The sequence below is a fragment of the Mustela lutreola genome, chromosome 10, assembly GCF_030435805.1.
Source record: "Mustela lutreola isolate mMusLut2 chromosome 10, mMusLut2.pri, whole genome shotgun sequence".
NCBI classification, from domain to species: Eukaryota; Metazoa; Chordata; class Mammalia; order Carnivora; family Mustelidae; genus Mustela; species Mustela lutreola.
The window spans coordinates 85,294,230-85,300,734 of NC_081299.1; positions in this window are offsets into that span (position 1 = coordinate 85,294,230).

Sequence of the window (6,505 nt, forward strand, 5' to 3'; positions counted from 1 at the left end):
AACCTCTATTTTTATAAGGCAAAAGAACAAATATTTTGTGATTTTTTTCAGGGGTCCTTTGGGAAATGCGTTTTGTTGTTGTTGTTGTTAATTTTTTGTTTATTTGAGAGAGAGAGACAGCGAGAGAGGGAATGTGAGCAGGGGGAGGGGGAGAGGGAGAAAGGGAAGCAGGCTCCCCACTGAGCAGGGAGCCCCATGCGGGGCTTGATCCCAGGACCCTGGGATTATGACCTGAGCTAAAGGCAGATGCTTAACAACTAAGCCACCCAGTCGCCCCAGGAAATACGTTTTAGGTGCAAATCATATCATTTAGGATTTGATTTTGGAAGGCAGAATATCAAAAGTTATCAGGATGTTTTAACATTTGTTTAAATAGGATCAATCAGGGGCACCTGGGTGGCTCAGTAGATTAAAGTCTCTGCCTTCTGCTCAGGTCAATGTCCCAAGGTCCTGGGATCAAGCCCCATATCGAGCCCCACATGGAGCCCCACATGGAGCCCCACATGGAGCCCCGCATGGAGCCCCGCATCGGGCCCTCTGCTCAGCAGGGAGCCTGCTTCTCTTTCTCTCACTTTCTCTCTGCCTACTGGTGATCTCTGTCTGTCAAATAAATAAATAAAATCTTTTTCTAAAAAATAGGATCGATCATAGGTGACTGGGAAATGCTTGACTACCTATCCAACCAAAATGGCAATAAAAGATTTAAAAGATATACATAGGAGATAGTTATGATTATAAAAAACCTTAGCACTTTCAAAAGTAGGAAGACTTTGTTCTCTTAAATAACCAAGAACATGATAAAATTAACATACAGCACAGGAAAAAATTCTAATAAGATATAGAATCTTTGTTATATAGACAAAGTATTCAGAAGGTAAAGAAAAATCTCGGGGTGCCTGGGTGACACAGTCATTAGGCAACTGCCTTCAGCTTAGGTCATGATCCCAGAGCCCTGGAATCAAGCGCCATGTCGGGCTCTCTGCTTTTTTCTCTCCCCCTGTGTTCTCTCTTTCTCTCTCTCTCTTTCTCAAATAAATAAATAAATAAATCTAAAAAAAGGAAAAAGAAAAATCCCTGACAATTTTTACTAAATAAATCAGGCAAATAATACAAGAAGACTATCATTTGAACAGAGAGAAAACCAGTTTCTAGTTTTACATCAGTTTATTTATTACTAAAACTTAGATAATCTTTTTTTTTAAAAAATATTTTATTTATTTGTTTGAGAGAGAGAGAGAGAGAGAGCCCAAGCAGGGGGAGCGGCAGGGGGACAAGCAGACTCCCTGAAATCAGAAAGCCGGTACAGGGCACACTCTACGTGGGGTTTGATAAGGAGCTCAAAATCACGACCTGAGCTGAAATCAGACACCCAATCTACTGAGCCACCCAGCAGCCCCTGGGAATCTTGTAAATAAAGCTTTATCCACCTTCACCACAAATAAAACTTCCTTTCTGAGAACCTTCTACAACTTTACATATCCATTCAGATTTTTTCCTATACTTCCTTCCTTCTCATAATGGTACAGTCATATTACCTTGGGACAAAACTACTCTCATTTTGCTTAACAAAACTCATCATGCAAGCCCTGCATAGTTTTTTCTCTGTGTCCCTATTGCTGAGTTGAGACTCATTCACATACACTGACTATGACTTTAAACCACAGTCCCTGGGCACCTGGGTAGCTCAGTCCTTAAGCATCTGGGATCCCAGGGCCCTAGGTTGGAGCCCCATATCAGCCCCATATCGGGCTTCCTGCTCTCCTTCTCTCTCTCTAGCTCTCTCATGCTTGTGTTCTCTCTCTCTCTCTCTCTCTCTGCCATAAATAAGGAAAATCTTTAAAAAATAAAAATATCTGTGGAAGGAGCACCTGGGTGGCTCAGTGGGTTAAAGCCTCTGCCTTCAGCTCAAGTCATGATCCCAGGGTCCTGGGATCGAGCCCCACATCGGGCTCTCTGCTTAGCAGGGAGCCTGCTTCCTCCTCTCTCTCTCTCTGCCTGCCTCTCTGCCTACTTGTGATCTCTGTCAAATAAATAAATAAAATTTAAAAAAAAAAAAAATATCTGTGGAAATACCATATATGTATGATTGGTAGTGGTCCTTTTGCAAACTCATTAGTAGGGTTAAAATAGAGGAGATATATCATCAGCACAAATTTGTAAATTATGTGATAAGGCTTAAGATAATTAAAAACAAAATCACAGATCAAAAAAATAAAAATTAAAATATATAAAAAAAACCTACAGTCATTTCTATTTTACAGAGACTATGAAGACGTTAGATAATTTTGACTGCAATACATTAGCATTTTTAGCAGGCCAACAGAGCTTATGACTATTTTCATAGCCATACACAGCCCAAAGCTGCAAAAATCAACACATTCATTAACAGATCCAAATATATGACCTCTCTGTATCATATAAAAATGAGAGGCAAAAAGTACATAAAGCTTACATAAGCTAAAAATTTTGCTTTGCAATGAATGTTTCAGTATCTTATCCTATTTAGAAATGATCTAGGCATCTAATGAGTATCCACTATCTCAACCGAGCATCAGTCCAAGAGTTTAAGTTACCTAAAGATCTGGGAAATCATTTTCAAGCTGACAGACTACAAACCTCAATATTGTTGAGATAAAGTTTGTCAGAATGATGATTCAATTTGGTTAGACGCAATTTGCATTTTAAAACATCTTAAACATCTAGCGGATGTAATGTTAGTTTATTTGATCAATAAACTTGCACAAGTCTAGGAAAAGCATACCCAATTAGAAAAAAGTATATGCTTGTCTTATAATTAATGCTAGTAACTCAAAAATGTAGGTGTTTTCATTAAAGCAATAGGACTAAACTAGTCTCATTTGCCAAAAATTTACCTAAATCATATGAACTTGAATTTTTAAACCATTTGAGTTAGTATATACATACATTGAAATTATTAAAGGATCAATTTCCTTCATTTCTGGGAATTCTAGAAATTATATAAGGCTTACTTACCTCTAAATCAATCCCAAAAGCACTCTTCTAAGAAATTTTATAATCTAACCTGGTAGTACCATGAAGGAAAAGGAAAGACTACACAATGACAGACACAAAAATACACATATAGACGCAAATAGAGAGGTTATAGCTTCAGTTGGTTGAGCATCCGACTCTTGATTTTGGCTCAAGTCATGATCTTAGGGGCCTGGGGCTGGGCTCCATGCTGGGCACAGAGTGGTCTTAAGATTCCCTCTGCCCCTCCCCCCTTCATGGGCATGCTTTCTCTCTCTCTCAAATAAATAAATAACATCTTTAAAAAGAAAGATGTTATTTATTTATTTGACAGAGATTGAGACAGTGAAAGTAGGAACACAAGGAGAGAGAGTGGGAGCAGGAGAAGGAGGCCTCCCTTGGAGCAGGGAGCCGGATGCGGGGCTCTATCCCAGGGCACTGGGATCATGACCTGAGCCGATGGCAGACACTTAACGACTAAGCCACCCAGGAACCCTTAAATAAAATCCTTTTTAAAAATTGCATCCACTTTTGTATTTCAGCCAAGCAGAAATACAAAACTCACTGGCTCATATAAAAGAGGGGTTCTGTGCCCATTGCACGAATCCTTAATTGATTTGAGTTTAAAACAGACAAAATAGATACAGAAAAGAGTAATAAACCAGATTCTCTATTTTTCACCCACAGTGGTGAGATTTCCATAAATCATTTAAATCACTTCTGGAGCTCATCAAAAGGTCAGACCCAAAAGTAGCCAGCACCAGGAATAAAGCCCATAAAATCCTCACTTCTCCACACTGATGGACAGGGGACTGCGACACGGGACCAAAAGCTGGACTTGCCAACGGGTTCCCTGGACTGCCCATGAAGAGTGGAGTGACCACAAAGGCTTGAGGAGTCCTCCTCGCCTGGGGGGAACAAAGACGGACTGAAGGTGAGATGCAATCCTATCTGATTCACTGCACCACCCCCATCGAAATCAAACCCTGGACAGATGAGGATATTGATTTTATCCAAAGAAAATAAAATTGATTAATTAATTAAAATAAAATGAGGGACAATATTAGGAAGAGCCTAATATTCACACACAGGATCTTGTGTGAACACAATCTTTCAGTTCTATTAAGTAAAGATCAGAGTGTCTGAGGGGATGGTTTTGGCTTTAAGCTTCTAGGAGAGCTGTCCTGGCCTGACTATTTTGGTCCTCCCCACCCCCAATTCATATGTTGAAGTCCTAATACCCAGTTGAGCTGGAGCCTTTGGAAGGTGCTTAGGTCCTGAAGATGGAATCCACATGCATGAGATTAGGGCTTTTACAAAAAAAACTTCACAGTACTCCCAAACCATAGTAGGGCTGGAAGGTGCAATCTATGAATCAAAAAGCAGGCTCTCAAAAGACACCTAATCTGCCAGCTCTTTGACCTTTTACTTCCCCGACTCCAGAACAGTGAGTAATAAATTTCTCTTGTTTATAATCCACCTGGGCTATAGTATTTTGTCATAGCACCCTGAACTGATTAAACAATGAGATTAACCAAGTAGCATAGGGCATAGTTTATAGTTGGAGATGTTTTGCAGGTGGAGGGAGGTCTCACTTGCTCAGCTGAACAGGAAATGTTTTGCTCTGTGGACAGCGAGTTTCAGGCAGACAAATACTTCTAATCTCAGCTAATCAACCATGAGACAGAGAATGGAAATTAGATGTTCTGAGTCTGCCCACATGGTAAGGTTCATAGAAAAGGGGCTTATTGTAGATAAACAACGGAGACATCTGGAAGTCTTAGGAGAACCATGAACAAGTTGGACAGCAAATCTTATTTAAGTCGGAAAAAGTGGTTCTCTAGGGCAAACTATTTCTCAGAACATAAAAGAGTAAAGGAATTTTGGAAGACGAAAGGTTGGGAGATTTCTTAAGCATCACTATTTTGCAGGCTTAAATAACGTTTGATGTTGTTATATAACATAACTTAATCATGGGCGTGACTCTAGGGGTGGAGGTCATGGGTCCCCTCTTAGATTGCCCTCTTAGAATGCCCCTGTCTCCTGGATGTTTTAATTGCTATGTTATGAGACTCAATCCTGTCAAAATCCACTGGAGAATGTTAGAGTTTTCTTTGTCTTATTTTAGCAGCTAGTTGTCCTAGTTAGGTTTAGGCCAAAAGTCTTGGCCTGCCTTCTGTGGGTCATGGTTCCAAAATAATCAGTTTTTGGACCCTGGCAGTATTTGGATCTGGTCTGTGTGTGTTTTCTCAGGGGCTAAAGGGGTGTGGGTGGTGGTCTACACCATACAGTAGTGTTCAAAACCTTTGGTTTTCTATGTCAGGTTAGTTTCACACATGAGTCCCTCAAGGTGATCCTAGAACTTCAAACACAAATCCATAAAATTCCCTTCTTAAGTTCTCTCCTGTCCAAAATCTCTACAACACTCTTTGGCTCCCGGGGTTCCTTTTCCTGATCCTCCTGGCAAGAATGCCTGGCTTTCAGTCTTCCTATGCTGTCAGACGTCTCCCACAACTGGATCTCCCTTCAAGGCACATCAGGAGGCTCAGCTGCTGATGCAACTGGCTGCCCATGGAGAGAGCAGCTTTGGAACTGGAGTCCTGCAAAGCCACGGAAGGAAAGAAAAACAGGATATTTCCCTCATTCTCTGCATTCTTCAGGTGTACCTCATCTCCTTCCTCTGATTAGAGAGAGATATTCTCTTGGCCATGCCCATTGCAATGTTCCAGAATTTGGGATGCCTTGAGACTAAACCAAGGGATGAAAGAAGGAAAAAAATATGGGACTCACCATTTGTTGGTCTTTGAGTATTGATTTCTTTCCATATTTGTCTGCTATTATTTATTTTTCAGAGTCCTCAGTTGGTTGCTTCACATAAATTCTCTAGGGTTTTATTGAAACAAGAAATAATATAGAATATCCTTATGCCATCTAACCAGAGTTGGACCCTATACCTTTTGTAATAGTTCAAGAAACTTTGATATGTTGGTGTGACCTATTGAGATATACTTTCACAAGTTTTGTTTTCCACAGGCGGTATTCATATTTGAATCAGAATTTATCTAACTTGAAAGTAAATATCTTTTGTGTTAATGGGCAATGTAATTTTTACAAGTCTTACGGAAAGGTGCTTAAATTTGGGGCACCTAGGTGGCTTAGTTAAGCGTCTGCATTCAGCTTAGGTCATGATCCTGGGTACCTGAGGTCCTGGGATCAAGCCCCTCATTGGGCTTCCTGCTCAGGGGGAAGACTGTTTCTCCCTCACCACTCTGCTTGCCTCCTTCCCCCACTTATGATCTCACTCTCTCTCTTGTTCTATCTCTATCTCAAATAAATAAATAAGTAAAAATAGTGGGTGAAAGACATTTCTTCAAAGAAGGTATATGAATGTCCCATGAGCACGGGAAAGGATGCTCAAAATCATTAGTCATTAGGGAAATGCAAATCCAAAGCATAATGAGATACTACTTCCCACCTAGTAGAATAGTATAATCAATAACAGAAAAGAAGTGAG